Source organism: Globicephala melas, chromosome 16 (assembly GCF_963455315.2).
Source record: "Globicephala melas chromosome 16, mGloMel1.2, whole genome shotgun sequence".
Lineage (NCBI taxonomy): Eukaryota > Metazoa > Chordata > Mammalia > Artiodactyla > Delphinidae > Globicephala > Globicephala melas.
Window position 1 is genome coordinate 60,865,757 of NC_083329.1, and position 21,021 is coordinate 60,886,777.

The following is a 21,021-nucleotide window of genomic DNA, read 5'->3' on the forward strand; positions in this document are numbered from 1 at the left end:
TCTCCTCTTACACAAGGAACGCAAAACTCTCTCATCCATCACCCCCCAGATAATACCCATTTATCCAGCACACAGTGTGATAATAAACATCACAGACAATATAAAATCCTGTGAAGCAGGCGTTCCACTTCACAGATGAGGAACCTGGGGCTCAAAGAAGTGAAAAGACATGCTCAGGCTCTCAGCTACCAAGAAACAAAGCTCCTCCCGTCAAAGCACAGGGCCTCCTTTGGCCCATGATGCCCTGAGGGACCGGCAGGCGGCCGCTATTGTTTTGCCCATTTTGCAGATGAACAAATGAAGTCTCTCCAGAGTTTGCTTCCAGGTCTCAGCTTCCTGATGCCAGCACTTGGCCCCCCTTCCTCTGTGGGCCGGACAAGTCTTGGACTTGTATGGGATGCCCCAGCCCAACAGAGATTCATCCTAGCCTGGGAAGGGCCCGCTGGTAGCCTGGTGCAGCCCCTAAGACGTCACACTCAGACACACATGCTCACACCAGCAGACCCACCCAAGCGCTGCTCAAGGTCACAATCCACAACCAACCCCCCTGGACACCCAGAGAGCCCCAACCAGGCTGGGACAGTGGCTCCTTTCTTAGGGCTGCTGATGTCAACTTTAAGGCAATGGCAGTGACTCTGGCCTGTGGGGGACCTGCTATTTTATTTGGTCATCTCTCCCCCATCCAGAGTTGGGATGGGGTGAGCTTGAGTTGCAATATCAGACTCCACCAAACACCCAATAGCTTAGGTCCCCACATGGGGAGACCCCCCTTTCCCTCCGCTGCATCCAACCCGTGATGCTGACGAACCTGGATGCTGCCAGGTAAACCTTCAAGATGTGCTTCAAACTACTCCGCGACTGCCCACCACCACCTCCTACCGTCTCCAAGCCCACGGCGCCCGGCCCAGAACCCCCTTACTGTGCTCCCTTCTTCCCCTCTTGCCCCCTCAAATGCACTCTCCTCACAACAGCTGGGGTGATCTTGTAAAATACAAAAAAATCACTCCCCTGCTCACACCCTCCAATGGCTTCCATTTTCACCCGGAATGAAGTCCGAGCCACCACCGAACCCCCAGACTTCAGAGGCTCCAGGCCACCCAGGTGTGTTTCCTCCCCTTGTACATGCCTGGTTTATTCTCACATCAGGGCCTTCGCTGCTCTCTCCTCCTGAAATACACCCCTCCCCGCCCGTCTACTGATATTCCTGGGCTGACTCTCTGTCACTGAGATCTCAGCTCAAATACCAGTGCCACCTCCCCCGTGAGGCCCTCCCTGACCACCCAGTGTAAATTCACCATCCTTGATGCTATCTTCACATTGTCCTGGTTTGTTTGTTTTTCTTGACAGTGTTCATCTCTCTCTGGAATTACCATCTCCATGTACTTGATTGTTTGATGTCCGTCTGGACAGGTCTACTCTCTGGAAGGCAAGCTCCTTGAGAGCCTGGAAATCCTGTTTGCTCATTTAGCTGGGCCCACTGAGGACACAAGACTTTCTCCATCTGTGCTGCCCAGCCTCTCTGGAAACACCTGGGGTGGCAGGTGGGGGTGGGAGGGAGCAGCCAGAGGAGGTGGGCATAGGTTGGGCTGACCTGGGCCATGGGAACCAGTCGCTTTGGAAACCCCAATCTGTAGGATGCCACCAACTGATGGAACCTCAGGGACCATCTAATTACTGTCCTCTAGGATGGAGACCAGAGAAGGGGTGGGCTAGCCTTAGATCACAAAGCACCTGAGCAGCAGAGCCAGTAAAAGAAACTGGCCTCTAGACGCCAGGGGGAGTGGGGACTTTATTTTAAAAATCCTCCTTTTCGGGCTTCCCTGGTGGCGCAGTGGTTGAGAGTCCGCCTGCCGATGCAGGGGACACGGGTTCGTGCCCCGGTCCGGGAAGATCCCACATGCCGCGGAGCGGCTGGGCCCGTGAGCCGTGGCCGCTGAGCCTGCGCGTCTGGAGCCTGTGCTCCGCAACGTGAGAGGCCACAACAGTGAGAGGCCCACGTACCGCAAAAAAAAAAAAAAAAAAAAAAAAAAAAAAAAAAATCCTCCTTTTCTTTCTAGTGAAACTACGTTTTTTCTTGACCTCTTCTGATTACAATTTAGGAAAAAATGAGGATGACGATAAAAATCACCCCTTCCCACCCCCAGGTGACCAGAATTAACACTGGACATTTTTTAGATGTGCACATATTTTGTTACTTACTGGGTCTTGCCAGACACAGTCTGTGTATCCTATGCTTTCTTTCAAGGCTGTTAACTGAGGACTTTTAAACCACAGTGAAGTGCACCAGGCATCTCCCTCTCCCTCTCTCACAGTCACACACGCCAGAGGGGCACACGCCAGCTGGGCTGACTGCTCCTGCATGGCATTCCGGGTTGTTGGAGGAGCCGCAGGGTGCAGAGCTGGTGTGGGAGCTGCTAGGCAATGACATCAGGATCTCTTTGCATATCTGGGCGCAGAGCAGAAAGATGCCGGTGTCCTATCCCTGTCTCCCAGAAAAGTCAAAATGCCCATGGGTACAGCCTCTGGCCCAGGGGCTGCCTGACGGGTTACGTCCCCGCTGCCCTTCCAGGTGAGGTGTCCCCAGGCCGCCCTGGAAAGTTCAGGGTCAGGGCTGTTCTTCGAGAGCCCCGAGGCATAAACTTCCCCTGCCTTCCCAGCGTCATGCTCTAGGGTTGAGCCACCCCTCCTCACAAAGGGGAGCTGGCTGCCAACACATTGCAAAGTGGAAAACCTGTGCCATCGTCGCGAACTGCCGTCAGCCCCGTCACCACACCTGGCCAGACCCCACCCCAGTGCTGGTGTGGGCCCCCTGGCAGGCACCAGGAGGTGGCTCAGACCCTGGGCGGCGGGGCCCTTAGAACGAAGTCCAAGCCCTTCACTTCCAGAGGGGGATCCTGAAGCCAGAGAGGAGCAATGCCTTGTTCCCGTGCAAACAGCCAGTCAGTGGCTGCAGCACCCCTGGTATCTTGGCATCACATTGGCATAAAGAGAATCACAACAGGGAGAAAGGAAGAGGGGTGCCCGGACTCTGGCCTTTGTCAACCTATGAATGGGGCATGGGACAAACTGGGAGAGGTGAACAGAGAGGTGGAGAGTCACAGCAAGAAGGACAGAGAAAGAGAAACGTGAGAGCACCTGGCAATGGCGGGGGGTGAGAGGGGCTCTTTGGGGGTCTCTTGTACTTTTCTGAACCTGGAACCCACTTGGGTTCCTGCTTGGGGCCCTGGAGGCAAGGGAAGAAGGTGACATCCGTCTCTGGCCTTCCTCCACACTCAGCGCTGCCTCTTCCACAAGGCCGGCACCAGCCCTAAGGCTCCATGGGCCCCAGGGAAGGCAGACCTTGCAGACTAGGCTCCCAGGAATACCCTGCAGACCAGAGGTAGGGAGTAACTGGTCTCAGGTCACACAGAGGGTTGGAAGCAAAGCTAGGACTGGAATGTGGGCATCCGGGCACTCAGACCAATGCTCTTGCCCTTGCCTCTCTCTGGTTCCAACAGTGGGGAAGACCCTAGCCCTGAGCTTGGGTGAGCAGCTGAGCTATCAGGGTGGACATGTGGGGAGACAGGTGGCACTGGCCCAGGGGAAGGCCTAGGTGGCCGCACAGGTGCACCTTGAGGGAGACAGGGCAGGGACTCACCCCCATTCCTTCATTCATTCATCAAACATTTTCTGAGTGCTTCCCCTTGATCATGCCTATAGCAGGATCTGGAGAGCAACAACCAAGCTTCAGTTCCACCAACAAGAAGCTCACAACAAAGATTCAAGGTTAAGGACCCAGACAGCCTGACTCCCAGACTCATGCTCAGTCTGCTTCCAGCCTAGCCCCACAGCCATGTGATGGTCCTTCTGCCTGCTGAGCCACCATCGGTGCAGAAATAAATCTACAGCTTTGTCTGCAGCTCCCTCCTTCTCCATCAAGGAGTCAGGCCACCTCCTCCAGGAAGTAGGCTTTGACTACTTCTGCCTTGACGACTGTAGGGATTTCTCATTCTTCAGCCTCCTAAAATCCCTCGTATTTCTTAGGCTGAAGCACACTGGTGCTGCCACTGGCTCATGAGGTGACCTTAGGTAAGCCACTTCCCCCTGGACCTCAATCTTCCCTTCTGGGAAATGGGGCCACTTTGATTTGCTTCACCCTCCAGGGTTGCTGGGAACATCAAGGTCAGAAGTGTGAAACTGTTTTGCCAGCTGGGCTGCCCTGTGCATTTGCTAATTTTTATTATTGCTTTTCGCCGTGAGAAACAGTGGGCGTACTTTCGCTGGGCTGGCAGGGGCGCTGGCTGACATCTTGACCAACAGCTCCAGGGTCTCCCTCCGGGTTTGAGGTGCCGGCCAGGTGCCCCACTCCCCAATTCCCACCCTTCCAGCTGCTGCCCAGCCCACTCTGTGATGACACGGAGCTGCAAAAGGCTGATGCAAGCTGGAAGAAGGGAATGAAACAGACTTGAGTGGGGCGGATGGAGCTCCACCCCCAGCCCCATGGGATGCCGGGCCCGGCCCCTGGCTGCTTGTTTGCACCTGCTGATGTAATTGCTGGGCCTCCTTGGCTCAGGGCTAGGCCTGCTCACCTCGGCCTTCAGAGCCAGAGGAAGGGTGTGAGGTCACGGCCGTGTGCGCCACGAAAGGGCTCTTCTCTCGGGGGTGGTGACTGGGCCCCAGTGAGGGCAGAGGGGAGGAAAGAGCCAGAAAAAAAGCATGAATAAGAGCACAGCTCAGAAGTAAGTAGGACCTGGGTCAACCCCAGCTCTGCCACTGTGCCACTTCAGGGGACTGGTCCCATGTCTCTGAGCCTGGACATAACAGGCACTCAACTTGTCACTGTCTTCCAGGGATGTCTCAAGGTGGATAAGGAAGTCTGAGAGAGGAAAAGAGAAAGGATGGAGGCGTGGTTCTGTGGAAAGAAAACAGAAGAATAGTCCTGGGCTGGCCACCAGCTCACTTCCTGGGGCCTCAAGCTTGTTGACCCATCAAATGGGCACAGCATCTGTAGGCCACCTCACAGAGTTGGGGCCGGAGGTGTGAAAGTGTGACGTGACACTAAAGCCTGTGGATATCTCGGGGGACCTGGGGACACTTGGGGAGAGGTTCTTGCCAGGAACCTGGGGCTCCCAGAGGCTGGGTAAGGGAGGTGGGGCTGTCAGCTCTGCACTCTGCCTTGCCTGGTCTCAGGAGCCCCCCCTCGGGAGAAAGGCATGGAGAGCAGCACACACCTCCCCAGAGGCCTCCAAGGAATCATCAAAAACACACAGGTGACAAGGACCAGAGCCAGGACCCACTCCTGGAAACTGCAAGACCACCTGCAGTAGAGGGCTCCCCGCCCCACGAGCCCAGGGCCTGGGGATTGCCCTGTCTCCAGGCTGTAATTCTCAAATCTGCTTTCCCTGGCGATGCCTTTGTTCTTTCCCTGAGAAAGGGTGGGGGAGGAAACAACCTCACATAGTTCATGTGTCTTTTTGGTTGACACTCAAGGCAAAAAGACAGGAACCAGCCAGGTGGGGAGGAGAGGTCCATCTCAGCCGTGCCCAACTCCTCAGCCTGGGAGAGAGGGGTTACCTTTCCTAACTGGGCCCTCAGTCCTACTTGGTTGCACTGGATGGGGAGCTGCACTCCAGCTGGGATTCGCGTGCTTCCCTGGCCACAAAGACCCATCTTTCCCTTTAGCCAACCACAGCTACTGTTTATAGGCCAACCCACTCCCAGGCACTGCGCAGGTCTCTAGGAGTACATCACCTACCTGAATCCTCCCAACAACCTTCGAGGCAGGTACTCTTATTCTGATCCCCAATTTGCAGGTAAGGAAACTGAGAAACAGAGAGGTTAAGTAACTTGCCTAAGGTCACAGAACAGGGTTGTCAGCACTTCAATCTGGATCTCCCTGACTCGAAGACCATACTCATTAACCTCTATGCCAGTGGTTCTGAAACTGCAGCATGTCCCGGGATTAGCTGGAGGCTTGGTAAAACCTCTGCCTCCACCCAGAAGTTTCCACTTAGCAGGTCTGTGGCGGGGCTTGAGAACGTACGCGTCTAACAAGTTCCCAGGTGCTGCCGCTGGTCTACTGCGCGACACTCCCGTGCCTCCCAACAGAAATATAAAACACTTAGCACACATAATGGTGCTTAATGCTCCTTTCCCTGAGCACTTCTATGATTCAGCTGGAGACCTTTCAAGAGGAACTAGAGGAATTACATGGCAGCATTGGTGCCGCTTGCTTTAGCTTGAATCAGGCCCCTGGTGTGTGGTAATCAAGACCATGATACCCATCACCTGCACCTGTGTTCTTGCAAATTACTTAGCCTCTCTGGGCCTCAGTTTCCTTTATCCGCAAAACGGGAGTAATAATATTTCTAGGAAACACACTATACACACAAGTTGCTTCGAGCAGTGCCTGGCACATCAAAAGGGCTTATTGAGTATAAGCTGCATTACTTTTTTTTTTATTATTACCATTGTTACTATCTACTTCATCTATATTATCTTTCCAACAATGTCTATCCACCTCCACTGTTTACCTACAGTTGCTCAGGGGATAAGTAACTGGCCCAAGTCACACAGTCGCTGAGCAGCAGAGGGAAGATTCTGAGCCGGGTTTGCGACTCCAGTGGTAGAAACTGTCTACCACGAGCAAAGAGCGAAGCCCGCTCTGGCTGCTTCCTCTGGAAAGGATGAAGAGTTATTTTCTTACTTATGTTTCCTGTGCTTCCTTCTAAACTCCTAAGCTTAGCCCAGGGTTCTGTTCAGTGTCACCCGTGAAGGGAGAATGTCTCCAGTAGGGAACCAGAGGCTGCGTCAGCCACCCACACTCAGTGACCTTGGGCGGCCTGACCCCTGCCCTCTGTGTCTGTCCATCTATCCCCTGCTTGCTCCTCCTTATTGGGCACCCTTGAGGTGCGAGGGTTGGCTTGGCATTGGCTGGTCCAGGTCCTGGGAGAGGGGACGGTCACTTGTTTCTCCTGAGACTCCCTGCCCCCATCCCCCCCACCCCCAGGATCCCCAGTTCAAAACAATGGAGGCTTCAGGGCGCCCTTGATGTGAAGGTTCAGTAGGCGGCTAATTTTAGCCGAGAAACACTCGGCATTTTCCCCGCTGCCGTCACTGCCGCACTGTGTGCAGGACAAATGGCCTAGGTTTTCCTCCCCGATTGTTCTCAGCCGGTCGGCTAGGGGCTGACTCCAGCTCCGGACAATTCCCTTTGTGTCTGCTTCCGGGTGACTCTTAACAACTCGTGGGGACAGCCTGGAGCTCCCAGGCCCCTTCCCCCGCCCTGGCTACAGGGCCCCTAGCTTCATAGTCAGCGCATCTCAAAATGTGGCGCTGAAACAGGACTTGCTGCTCGTCAGGGGTGGGGACAGAGGAGGAGGGCTTGTGGCCTGAAGGGGCCTCCTGTGGACAGATGGCGAAGCCAAGGCGCAGAGAGGGTGTGACCGACCTAAGCACAGCCCAGTGCCACCCTTGGCACCAGGTGCAGGAGAAATCCCACCGCTGTCTAAGCTTCCACCCAGCATGGGGACACCTCAGAGAGTGAGACCCCAGACTGCAGGCCTCCCATTCTCTTGGCCTCCAGTGGAGACACCTGCCCTTCCCCCACACCCCTCACCTGGCTGAATCTCTCCGTCCTCAGGTCTCACCTTGAATGTCACCTCCTCAGGGAGCCCGGCCCTGACTGCACCCTCCCAACTATACCGGGGCCCTGGCTCTTCCTCCGGTATTGCTTTTCCTTATTGCCCTCAGCACCTTTCCTTAGTTAGGCACTCATGGTGTATTTCCTTATTTAATGCCAAGTCCCCACCAGATTCTGGAGTCCCAGGGGCAGATACAACATTTAACCACCTGTGTGGGCCCTGGGGCAGGGTCCTGGAGCTCCGCTGTGCCAGGGGAGACCGGGGGTCCCGGGGGAGTGGCTGGGGGCACTCAAGGCTCAGAACAGTCGACCTATTCAGCCGTTTTCAGCAGCACGATGGCCTAACCGGCACTTTCTGCCTGGACACCACCCCTGGCTGGATGACACGTGTATGCCCACTGCTGACCCCCAGTGCCAGCTTGGCACACAGCAGATGTTCAATAGACGCTTCTCGCATGAATGAATGAACCTTCTGGGCTCCTCTGGTTCCTCCTCTCCCTGAGGGAGGAGCCCCGATTTGACCTATGCTCCACCCTTCCCATGGAAGGCTCTGGAAGCAAGAGAAATGAGGCGCTTTGGGGAAGGCACCCACGGCCCAGGGTGGCCGCACCCCCGAGGGCTGTTTGCTGGCCTTGCAGCCCCCAGCTCTGCCTGGCCCCCCACTGCCCCAGCCAGGACCCAGCATGCTATAATTAGAGTCCTTCTTCCAGGCTCCAGTAATGAGGGGTGTTGGGTGCCAGCCGTAATTACAGCCTGGTTAAAGCGAACAGGAGCCGCCCCCAAGCCAAATTACAAAGTCTGCAGCCGGACTCCCTCCTGCCCCGCTCCCTTTTTATGGGGCTGGTTACAGGGAGGGACCGGGGAGTTGACAGAGAAGCCAGCTCAGGCTGGAGCTGTGGTTTCGGAAGAGTGGAAAGCCGAGGAGAGCCCGAAGTCTGGTCTGTGTTGCTTTGAAACTGTCCTTGCACCTCTCCCGGCCCCACCCTCATCAAAAATGCCCTTCCAAAGCCGAGGTTGGGAATGAGCAAAGAAACCAGCTGAGGCTGCTCTTGCAATGTGTTCATCCTCGCCCCCATCTTGGGGCTGAGCTCTCTGCCAGGCCAGGCTAATGGCTCCCCGCACAGTCGTATTTCATGGGCACAGCCAACATCACCCCTGTGTTACTAACCAAGGTTCGGTGCTTAACTAACTTGCCCCAAATCACACAGCCGGTAAGAGGCAGACCCAGGGCTTGAGCCAGGCCCACATAGGGAGAAGGTTCTAGAGGGTAGGTACATTTCATCTTGAGCCCCTGTCACTGCACTGGGCATGGGGTGGGGCACAAGGAAGGGCTCAGTGAGTCCTGAGAATGATGAGTTTTGCACATCATTTGAGAGGTCTAGCTGAGTCCTCTCCCTTTTAGAGATGGAGAAATAGAGACTCTGATTTCCACTGGTGTCTCAGGATCCAGAGGCAGAGCTAGGATGTGGGTGACCTTGTTGGTCTCAGAATCTCAGGATGTTAGTATGTAAGGGCTATAGAGAAAATCTAGTTCAGGGGCAAATACACAGCAGCCTGGCCCATCCCAAGGCTGTGACAGACATCACTAATTGATCATCAATCATGGCAGGCCTGGACAGGGCCTCAGATTCCTTCTCAGCCCAGGACCACACAGCCATACCAATCAAGCAATGAAGAAGATTCCACCATCCCTGATCTGATTAGTTCCCACTCACCCTCAGTTACTCGAGGGGAAAATGGAGCCCAGAGAGCTGGGGTGACTTGCCCCAGTAATGGGGTGACTCTTATTCCTTAATGACCCATCCTCTGTGGATGCCAACCTGCCACTTCCCACTGCATCCTCAGCCCAGCCTTGTCAACTCCGGGCTTCCTGTGTGGGAAAGACTCCCTTAAGGCTCCCTCCAGGCCCTGCAGTACTCACCCAGCTGGCTGATCTGCTGCTCTGACCAGAAGGTGGCTTTCATAAGGGACTGTGGGGGAACAGGCTTGCTCACTGGTGGAGATGCCCCAGACGCAGCAGCGGAAACCTCTCCACATGGCCCCGAGCTGCCCACATGCCCCTACCTGGGCCCCTTGGCTGGGCTCTCCTCCCAGCCCAAAAAGCTGGCTCCAGCCACCCGCTGCCCACTCACCACAATTGGCCTGTAGTGACTCAAGTCTCCTTGTTACCTCTCCCCCTCCTCCCCCACACATCTTCTGCCCCTGGCGTCCCCCGCTCTGACAACCTCTTCAATAGCGCCTTTGATCCAGGCTCTCCAGCCTCTTAAACAAGGACGGCCTTCTGCCTTCAGCAAGGGGTGTTGGAAAGAGGTGGGTGTGGGAGGACGGTGACCATGACAGGACAGGCACAACCCTGAGGTCCTCACCTTCTCGTGACCCCCCCATCCCCCACCCCTAGCCTCACCAGGATGACCAAAGGTGCTGAGCTCAGAGGCCCTCCAGGGAAGCTGTGAGAGCCGCTGAGCTTTCTGGGAGGTGCCTCTGCCTCACCCAGCAGTGCCAGGCCTGGACCGGAGGGCATTTTCAAAAGGACACTTTAATTAGGGACCAGGGAGGCCAGGCAGCGGGATTACAGGCCACACCCGGAGCCGTCAGAGGCCTCTGAACTACCAGGCCCAGCCTTCCTCTCCAGCCTCCACCTACTACCACCTCCTCCCTGGACTGTGGGGAGGGGAGATCCCTGAACAGCCCTGTTCGCTGCCCCCATGGTGGGGGCCCCTAGAAAGGAACACTGGATGTCTCAGGTGTGGTTGCTTGAGCTGAGGTGTGGCTCTCAGGCATGGAAACAAGGGTGCTGAAGACGGTTGGCAAAACTGGAGAAGCCATCCTCAGGCGGGAGGCAGGAGCAGCGGCCACCCTATGCTGGGCCACGAAAGGGACTGGGCACCGGAGACTCCACCCCTGACCCTGTGAGCCCCTACCTCTGTCCACCAGTAGGGACAATGACAAAGGTCTGCTTGTCTCCTAGAGGCTCTGGCTTAAACCCAAACCATGCCGTTGTTCCAGGCGTTCTCCCCAGCAGACAGTGTTCTCCCACGTCTCAGATGGGCAGCCTTGGAGCTGCCCGGGGCTGTCTGCCCCTAAATGTCAGAAGTGGGGCAGAGGACCCAGGCCCACTGACCTGGCTGAGTTTGGAGGTGGCTGAGGCTCTGCGCCCACAGGTTTTCTCTGTGACCTGAGTTCCTTCTCTATAAAATGGGGAGACCCATGTGAATCTCCCAGGCCTGTTGTTCAGGTAAACAGAGTCACAAATGTGAAAGTAATCGGCACAGGGCCTGGCTGGGCTGCTCAGAAAACTCATGCCGGACTTGGATAGGGTTGAAGAGCTGCCCATATACTAAATTCATCTCTCTGGGCCTCAAGTTTCTTAATATTCAGGTGGGTAAACAGTGCATTCTTCTTAAAGATGTGAAAGTGTTTTATGACCTGTAAAGGACTGTCCAAGTCTAAGATTAGTCATTGCGATTTTTCTAATGAACAACTACACTTACCCTTCTTCCACCCTGTCCGTGAGGTGAGGCTGGCCCATTTCTAACCCAGCTCACTCGTGTGAATCTGGTGACATCTGGCTCACGTGGCCCCACGCAGCCGCCTGCCCTGAGGTTCAGCCTATTCTTGGTTACCTGCCAGCTGCCTCTTGGACAGGGCGGTGACTGGAGGGTCCCTGGGCAGGGAGGACAAAGGCGGGCTGTGGATGCTTAGTTCTCTGGGGAAGAAGCCTTTACCTATTAGGTGAATCCTCTGCTGGGCATCAACCCCAAGAGAAAAGGCAATGTTGGGGTGGGGACCCAGGGGACCCTGGGGGCAGACGGGCATGGGTGGTAGCCGGCTGGGCAAAGCCCATCCTTGGTTCCTCCTGCCCTTTCTCTGAGGGAACTCCAGCAAGGTTCCCTGGAATGCCCCCAGCTGTGTGACCTTGGACAAGTCCCCTCCTCTCTTTGGAAGTACTTCTTCCTCTGAAATGACACTCTTCAAGTACATGGCTTATCCCGCTGCTCTCGGCTTGGCGGGAGTGGAGGGTTCTGGGAAAGGCACAAGGGAAGCCAGCCCCTCCACACAGCTCAGTGAGAGGCCAGGTATCCTGGAGGGGCCGCAGGGCTGGTTTGGAGGGACGTGGGGTGGCCTCTGGACACTCTAGAAGCAAAAGTGGTTGAGGCCACGAGGGCTGCACCCCGGCCCTGCTGGCAGCCAGAGGCCAGCATGAGGCAACGCACAGATTCCTCCAGCCTAGACCCAGAACCGGGGAGCCCTGGCTGGAGCTGAGGCATCAGGAGGGTGAGGCCCTCGCTCTCGGTGGAAAGAGCCCCATGCACCCAGGAGAGACTCAGCATCAACAGCTGTGGGATTTTAGGCGCGAGGCTTTACCTCTTCGGGCCTTGGTTTCTTCACCTGTATCAGCCCCTAGCCTAGAGGATAACTGGGAAGAATGAGTGGGACTATGTGTGGAATACTTAGTACAATGACAATTCCCCAGTAAAGCAGTGCTGTTCTTGGACATGTTGCTTCAAGTCCCTGGGCCTCTGTTTTCTTGTCTGTAAAGTGGGCATCAGGACCTCACTTACCTCCGACGGGTCACATGTATGAGACGCTTCGGCACAGGCCTGGCGTGTAGCAGGCTTGCTAGGTGTCTGTGGAAGCCGCCGCGGCCAGGTGACCTGGCAGACTCCCCCACACACCTGGCAACAGCCCACCCTGGTTCCAGGGAGGGGACCAAGCCTCGTCTCAGCCCTGCAACATGTGCGGGTTGTTTCCTCTGCCCTGGTTGTCAGGCCCCACGTGACTGCTGGGCCCCCAGCCAGGGGCAACACCTTCCAAACCCACGTGGCCCCTCTGTGCAGCACATGGCATGAGGAGGTGGGAGCTCACCGCCCAGCTGGGGATGCCTTCCTGCCAGGGACTGGCAGGGAGCCGGGAGCCCGGGGACGTGGCCTGATTCTGCCCATTTCACAGATGGGACCCATCACGGAGGCACTAGCTACCTATGTGACTGGCCTGGGTGAGCCCGGAGTGGAGAAGGGTCCAAAAGGGGCACCGGGGGTCCTTAGACCCCTGACCTGAGGCCAGCGCCTCCTCTTCACTTAGACTTCCTCTCAGCCCAAATTGCCCGATTCACTTTCTCTTTGGGCAGAATGATCCCATTTAACAGATAAGGAAACAGAGGCTCAAGAGAGGTGAATGGTGAGCCTGGTGAACTGGTGGCTGAGTTGGTGGCAAAGCTGGGGTTCAACCCCAGGGCTTTTCTCTTCCCACCGTGAGGACTGGCACACCGGCTGGCAGACGCCAGTGGAGAAGGACAAGGCGAGATCTTCGGGTGCCTCTCCCCCTGCTCGCCCCTCAGTGCTAGGCAGAGAACCTCAGGGAGCACCTGCTAATTAACAGAGGGCTCCATCACGGTGTGTTCTTCCAGGGTCCCTCCTTAACCTGCCCCTGCCAGGATAGAGGACACTAGACACCCCCTTCCCGTCCCACTCCTGGGGCTGTCTCAATCCTCCTTCTTAGTAGACCTCCTTGATCCCCGTGCCCTTCCTTCTCCCTGGACCCTCACTGCCCCCCAACCACCAACTCCACATTCTCTGCTTTGCCTCAACCTCTCTGCCTTCTTCGTGGTCTTCCTTTCCACCCCAATAGGCTCCACACTGGCTGGAGTGTTCTTGTGACATCCCAAGGAGGCAGGGAACCTGGGCTCTTGTCTCAGCTCAGTAATTGACTGCTGTGTGACCTTGGACAAGTCCCTGACTCTCTCTGGGCCCCTGCTTGCCCATCTGTCATTGAGGGGTTAGGTGAGAAGTTCTGAGGTTCTGTGAATATCAAAACCTACCAAATGGGACTTCCCTGGTGGTGCAGTGGTTAAGAACCTGCCTGCCAACGCAGGGGACATGGGTTTGAGCCCTGGTCCGAGAAGATCCCACATGCTGCAGAGCAGCTAAGCCCATGCACCACAACCACTGAGCCTGCACTCTAGAGTCTGCGAGCCACAATTACTGAGCACACGTGCCACAACTACTGAAGCCCACGCACCTAGAGCCCGTGCTCCGCAACAAGAGAAGCCACCACAATGAAAAGCCCGCGCACCACAAAGAAGAGCAGCCCTGCTCACCGCAACTAGAGAAAGCCTGCACACAGCAACGAAGACCCAACACAGCCAAAAATAAATAGATAGGGAAAAAAGAACCCTACCAAATGTTCAGATTGGTGTGCTGGTGGGCACCTGGGACCCTGGGCTCCTGGCTCGCCTCTCGGCTCCCCACTGGGGCCCTGGAGAAGCTGGTTCAGGGACTGGGCTGCCAGGCGGTACCACCCTCTGCACCCCTGAGTCCCTGACTGGCTCCATCTGTTTTCTCAGAGCCTTCAATGTGCCTCTGTCTCTGGCCTCTGCCTCAGTTCCCTCTGTTCCCTATCCAGTCCTCACCCCATGGCCATGGTGCCTGCCCTGTCACTGGAGCCTGCTCCTGGCAGAATTATTTCCCTCTGTGCTGGGATTCCATTAGTCAGTACGTACAACGGCCCGGGTAGGGCACTGGGGGATGAGGTGGCCATAACTCACAGTGGCTCCGTCTCTCCCAGCCTGGCTGCTGACAGCCTGGAAGCTCTGCTGGCTCAGCTGAGTCTCCCTTCCTAGAGGAGTTGGGGCCAGGCCCGGAGTGGCTCTGTGAGGGGCAGTGGCACAAACGTATGGCAGGCACACAGCCACTTACCCCATAACCTCGGGTGTATTACATTGTGATAGCAGCACCCCAGGTCCCTACAGTGTCACCTGGTGATCACTCAAGGAAGGGGACATGGTAGGGACCTTCCTTGGCAAGTCATCGTGACCCAGAGCCTCAGTTTCCTGGTCTGTAAAATGGGGTGGTCATACACCAACCCGACAGAGTTCATGGGAGGATTACCTGGGACCTGCCGACATATACACAAAATGCCACAGAGTATGACTAGTCAATAATCACTTGCCTTCCCCTTGTGTGGGCTCAGAATTGGGAGCCATGGTGGCCTGTCTGCATACCTTTAAAGCCACATCTCTCACACTATACTCTTCCCTTTTGAAGCTGGACAGGGACAGCTCTTCTGCTTGGAATCCAAACTGCCAGAGGCAAAACAATTCTCAGCAGAGCTGCTGGAGTCAGACCCACCGTTTGGAAAGGGTGAGAACTCAGACTGCACTAGGAGAGCACAGGAGTCTTTGGCATCCTCAGTAAACAAAGTTTGGTTGAGAAAATTAAATGAGATCACAGGGGTGATATTAAAAGAGCAAATTGCTTTAAAGGGCTTCCACTCGTTGCAGATCTCCCTGCAGATGGATGGCGCTAATTACCAACAAAGAGTGGCCCCCTCCGTGAGACAGGTCCCTGGGGGCCCCTAGGGACTCTGGAAGCAGGAGCCCTGAGCTCCTTTTGTCTCCAATTCACACTCCCTGCCCCCATAATTAGGGGCACCTGGTGAAGTCTGCAAGCCTGCACTGTCTGGGAAACACTTGTTACCACCTCCCATGCCCATGCATATCTGCCGGGACTTAGGATGAATTGAGAATAACTTTGCTCCAAACCCACAATACAGACACATGTGTCAAGGGGGGCATGTCTTCTCACCTAGAATTCTACTTCTGGGATGCTCTCCCGAGGAGCTCAACCAAGCTGTGTGCGTGGAGATGTTCACTGTGGCGTTATTTACCAGGGTAAACAGAGGGGGAGGAATGGGTTGAATAAATTAAAGTATATCCTGAGTGTGGATGATTCTCAAGTATCAATAGTGCTGTGTATGAAGTCTATGTAATCGCAAGAGAAAGGTCCATGTAACCATGTTAAGTAAGGAGACCACAGTGTGAAGGGAAGCATTAACTTGGATTACACCATGAAACAAACCTGGGCCTGAGCCTAAAAGGAAACATACTAATATGTAAGCAGTAGTTGGGTCTGGGTGGTGGGATAAGGGCTGATTATTTTTCAGATCTTTGTTTTCCATTATTTGGGGCGATATGGTAACATTATTTGGCCTTTATAAACAAACAAACAAATGCTTCTCAGACGCAGAGGTACTGGGGAGAGGGCCAGAGCCTGGTGTTCTTTCAAAGAGCCTCAGGGCAAGTGACCTTCAGGCTGCAGTTCTGGAAGTAGATCGAACAGTCTAGGCTCATCAAATGCCTAATAGCCTTGGGGCTGGGAGCTTGTGGAGGCCAGTGACCATCTACCCTGCTCTGTGCACCTGTCGGCCCAAGAAGGCCTCTCTGGGGATGTCCCGTTGTTCTCTGGCCAGGAAGAAGGTGGGGGGCAGGGAGAATGGCTGGTTCCAAAGCCAGGAAATAAATCTTCTCCCCCAACCCGGCCTCTCCATTCAGGCCAGCTCATTGATGGAGACCCAGGGCGTCTGGGGAGAGCGAGCTGCCTTCCCAGGATGCGTGAGAAAACTTCCCTGTGCTGAGCCCACGGCGTCTTGTAGACTCTGGGGGCCCATCCTGGAGGCTTCCTCTGGCTGTTTCCTGGTGTTGTCAGCCTCACAGCCGGTGAATGCCAGGCACCCACAGTTCAGAGCCGACTTACACTCCTCCCCCATCACCACAGCCCGCTGGGACCCAGGCCTTGGGGCGGGTAAGATGATCTCCATGGGCCTTATCAAATCTGATAGTCTGTGAAGGGAGGAGATCCCCATCAGCCCCCCTAGGAAATGTACCCCCCATGCTAGGTGCAGAGAGCCATGGACATTTGCATATGATTTACATTAATTTGCATAACCACCTGCTATAGTGGAAAGAGCATTGAACCAAGAGTCAGAAACCCTGGAGTCTAGTCCCAACACTACTACTGACTCAATGTGACCTTGAGCAAATCCTGTCCTCTCTAGGCATCAGTCTCCCATATGTTGAACTGGGGATGGCACTGCAGGTCTGTAAGTTGACATGGCATGGTGGGCAGTAAAGACACACATGGAGCAAGCAGGAGGTCCCTGGGACCTCCCCCTCCCAGGTAGGGACCCCTACCTAGGACAGGTCCTCTCTGAACACCTCCTGAAAGACATCCCTGAGCCTGGCCTCCTGGGCCGCCCCCGGACCATCCCCAGGCTGATGGGTCTCCGGGAAGGGAGAGTGCTCATATGGCCCTGCCCAGCTCCCCTGGCCCTCCCCCACTTGGCAGCCTTGGGAACGCAACAGCTCTGACACCCTGGAAATGCATTGAACCAAGTGCCAGGGAGCTTGGCAGGGCCCCAGGAAGAGGAAGGCAAAGCCCCTGGCTATCCAGGGATTGAGAGGACTTGCACACGCGCGCGTGCGCACACACACCACCACCACCACCACCGCCACTACCGCCACCACTGTAGCCTGGACCAAAACAGTGTCACTCCCGACATCTGCCACCCTGGCCTTCCTTGAGAGCCTGACCACCTGCTGTAGGTATTTCCTGGGCAATGGAAAAGGAGGTGGTGAAAAAACCCTCATTCCTGGGAAGCTCAGCCATTGCTTCTCCTTGCGTCAGGATCTCTGGGGCACAGTGTTGGGGGGAGGGCAGGACGCCGAAGCTCATGAAACTGTCTATTCCGGCACCTGCGCCTTGTGCGGTGGGGTGCCCAGGATGGTCGTACTGGGGTGGGGGTGTGGCCTTTCTGATACTCAGCCTTTGGGGGTCCCCTAAGGCTGGGGTCTACAGTGAGCAAGTGTGGGGAGCAGAGGGCACAGGCCCAGAGCCCACAGTTGATGAGGGGATGGCTGGGGGAGGGGGAGGAGTTAGGGCTCTGAGCTTCGAAGAGCCAAAGAGCTAAGAGGGACAGGGTGGGCTGCCCTTGGACCCTGGGGCCCTGGTGCTCAGGTCCTGCCCTCCTCCCACCCTTTGACTTCTCCAGGAAAACCCTCTTTGCTCCCCTGACCCCCACCCCCTTCCCTGCCTGCACTCTACTCCCTTGGCAGAATAGATTGCGAGGGTCTAACTCAGGCCCTGGTTGTCTCCGGAGCTCTCAGCCATCTCCTCCCCGCTCTGGGTGTACTTTAATGCCTCTAGCACCCACAGGTGCTGTCTACTGAGGCAAGTCCCCATGAAGGGGTCCAGCCTTGGGCAGGTCCTTCACCACTCTGAGCCTGTTTCCTCCACTGCAAAATTGGAAAGATGCGCCCACCCCTTGCTTTGTTCTGAGGACTAAATGGAGGCAATTTAATGCAAGCTCAGCACAGTGTCTGGCACATAATAAGAGCTGGAAAACTGCTAGTGGGTTTTATTATTAGCAACCTCTTGCAGCCTCGGTTTCCTCTTTCGTACAACGTGATACGAGTCCTACCTTCACAGGGTGATTGTGAGATTACAAAGGGATGAGAGACATGAATGCACTATGTAAACAGAAGTGGGTGAGGCTGTAGGCATGAGGCTGCTGTTATCAGCACTCTGGGACTGATGCTGGGCCCCTTGACCTGCTGGTCAAACCTTGCCCCACCCTGATACAGAGCCACAAAGGGAGCCGCTTGCTGTAGCCTGGTAGCTACATCTCTGTAGCTACACCTCTGTAGCTCTATCACCATGTCTGCTGCCCTGGCCGTAAGTCATCCCATCTGATGGATGAAAAAACTGAGGCCCAGAGAGGGCAACAGACCAGCCTACAGTCACACAGCACAGTGAATGCACAACCCTGAAGGAACTAGACCCAGAGAAATGAAACTCAAGATTCAGACACCACTGAAGACAGCACTGGACAGAGAGTACAGACACTGGGAAAATACTGTAAGTTATACGATAATTATTTTAACCCAGATCTCAAGTTACCTTTTTATTAAGGGAGGAAAAAAAAAAGCATTACATCTCACTTTGTTTACTTATAAAACTGGCATACCTGGTATACTTAAAGATGCGAAGTGCCAGAAAAGTGAGGTCAATATGCGAGCAAATGAAATGGCTGGCTTGAAATATACATCCCCAGCCTGGGATTTTTTCAGAAAAGAAAAGCAAAACTTAAAGAAAAATAAATAACCCCCATTTCTTCCCTGCCTGTGTACACTATGCAGCTGTGAGACTCTCCCAGGACAGGAGTTATTTCTTGGTTCATTCATTCCTTTATCTGCTCGGGACTGACTGTGGGGCAGGGGGTTCAGATGGGGATGGAGCTGATGTAGGGACCGTGTACACTCTGCAACTTCCATCACTTTGCAGGCACAAGCGAAACAATCTGGAGACACAGTATTTAAAAGCAAACTTATTAAAGTGCAGGCCACCCTTGCCATGTACCGGCACATGATGGATTCTCATTTCCCGTTGAAGGGCAAATGGAAAATCGCTCTCGCCCATGGGGAAGGGCTCTGTGGCCTGTGAGTCTGAAGTCCAGGGCAGTTGCCAGGAGAAAATCCAATTTGTCTTTAAATGCCATTTACAGAGTGTTTCTACCACACCAACCACCCACAATATTAAAGGGGAAAAGGTAAAAGTTTAAAAACTGCATGAAGACTTATGAAGACTGCAGCTGTAGGGCTCCGCCTTAGACAGACACATCATCGGTGTATCTGTCCAGGCTTCCTTGAGTTGTCGCTGTGTCCCGCTCACCAGCTGAGAAAGGATGAGGCTTGCCAGGTGAGAAGGCAGAGAGTGTGTGTATCTGTATGGGTTTATGTACGTGTGTGTATGTGTATATGTTTGGGAGTATGTGTGTATGTGAGTATATGTGTTTCCAGAGAGTGCAAGTATGTAAGCACAAGTGGAAATTTATGAGCACGTGTTGGAAAAGCTCCTGCCTTCCTTACCTTGTCTCCCTTAGCAGGAGCCAGGATTCTCTAATCATTCAACCAAGCAACGGAATGACCTCTGACAGATTACCTCTCCCTGGGTCCTAGTTTCCACATCAATATATTTGGAAGACTGAAATAAAACAGAGATAACAATACTGCGGTATGATTGCTGTCGTGGCTAAGCCCATGACAGGCATCACTAATCAATTGTGGCACTCTTTCTGATGGAGCCTGGTCTCAGAACCAACACAGCTCCTGGAAATCATTATTGCTTGTTCAGAGTTGGTAGGCAAGAGGAAGCCTATTTGCCAACCCTGAACTTGATGGTCTCTAGAGTTCCTTCCACCTCTAGAATGATGTAAGTATTCCCCTCTTCCGTTTCTACATGTATCTGGACTTACGTTAGAATCTATGGGAAACAGATTCTGCTCACATGAAAAGTTATAATCTATATTGGGGTGCTGGGAGTCAGAAGGGGGATACCCTTCATGAAAGCACTAGAGAGTAATAACAAAACTTCGGGATTTAGCCCTGGATCAGTGATTGCAAGTACCTGGCATCAGTGCTACCATATTCCAATCCCGTGCCCACAGCAGATGATGTGGCCCTAGAATTCTTCTCAACGTAACACACCACACGGTCACCCTCAGGCTTTAAAAACAGACACCTAAGATGAACTGGTTTTTTTCTTTTTGTTTGTTTTTTGTGGGTTTCTTTTGCCACTGCTGCCCTAGATTTTGAGAAACAGGCTATACAGGCCTGGGGAAGCTGGGGTTATCAGGGAAGACTTCTTGGGAGAGGAAGGAATTAAACTGGGACTTGAGGAAGCACCCAAACACCCAGCAAGACCAGACAAATAAGGAAGAGAGAGAGGCTGGGGCTGGGGAGGGGCCATGGCAGGGATTCCCAGGAGGACCCAAGAACATGCCAACCAAGGCAGAGGCGTCCTGTTTGGATCCAGCACTAGAGCTGGAGGGTCATCCCTGGAGACCAGGTAAAAGGGGCTCTGAAATCTGCCCCATTGGCACCGCCCCCTGATTAAAGGCATCCTGAGGAGCAGGGCCTGGGGCCGCCACAGGGTAAAAGGCCGTCAGCAACCAGGAAGCCTGGACCCAGTGGGGTGTACCACGGGCTCCCAGTGGCCCTGCCCTGCTCAGGAGTGGTAGGTACTTGTGCCATGGCAGACCCCTGAGGGGGCAGGGAGATGGGCACCTGTGGCTCACACATTTTCCGCCTGGCTCTCCTGGGCCTGGGCATGTGCTTGGCGAAGGAACCACTTTCCTACCCCATCCAAAGCAGCAAGGCCGCAGCCTGGGTACCAGAGTGGGAAGCAAGAAATCTGGGCTCCAAAAGGCCCCACAGACACCGGGATATGTGGCCAGTATCCTACAAGGGACCTTTCTAGAGGCCTAAGTATTCTGTCCTGTGGCTTGGTTTTTGCCTATGATGGGCTATCCCAGCAACCATATGTCTGCAATGCCCACTGGGCTGCTTGCCTCCTTAGCCACTTTGTGCTTTGGGGGCCATGGGGGAGGCATGAGGGGTGATGTGAGGGAGGGGCCAGGAACCATGCCAGGGGGCTCTCCTGGAGTTAGGAATGACAGCTGGGAAGCCACCCTCAAGGACAGCTCTGGATCCTAAGAGCCTTGCTCGAGAGCATGGTCTCAACACAGAGCTATAAGATGCCTTCCCACAGGGCTAAGGGCCCATCTCA

The 21,021-nt window shown here is 54.8% G+C and overlaps 1 protein-coding gene across 2 annotated transcripts in view; it reads right to left on the reverse strand.

Moving 5' to 3' along the window:
- UNC5B (unc-5 netrin receptor B) overlaps nucleotides 1–21,021 on the reverse strand; it is a 77,754-nt gene that overhangs the window by 30,279 nt on the left and 26,454 nt on the right. The gene's annotated exons all lie outside the window — the stretch shown is intronic.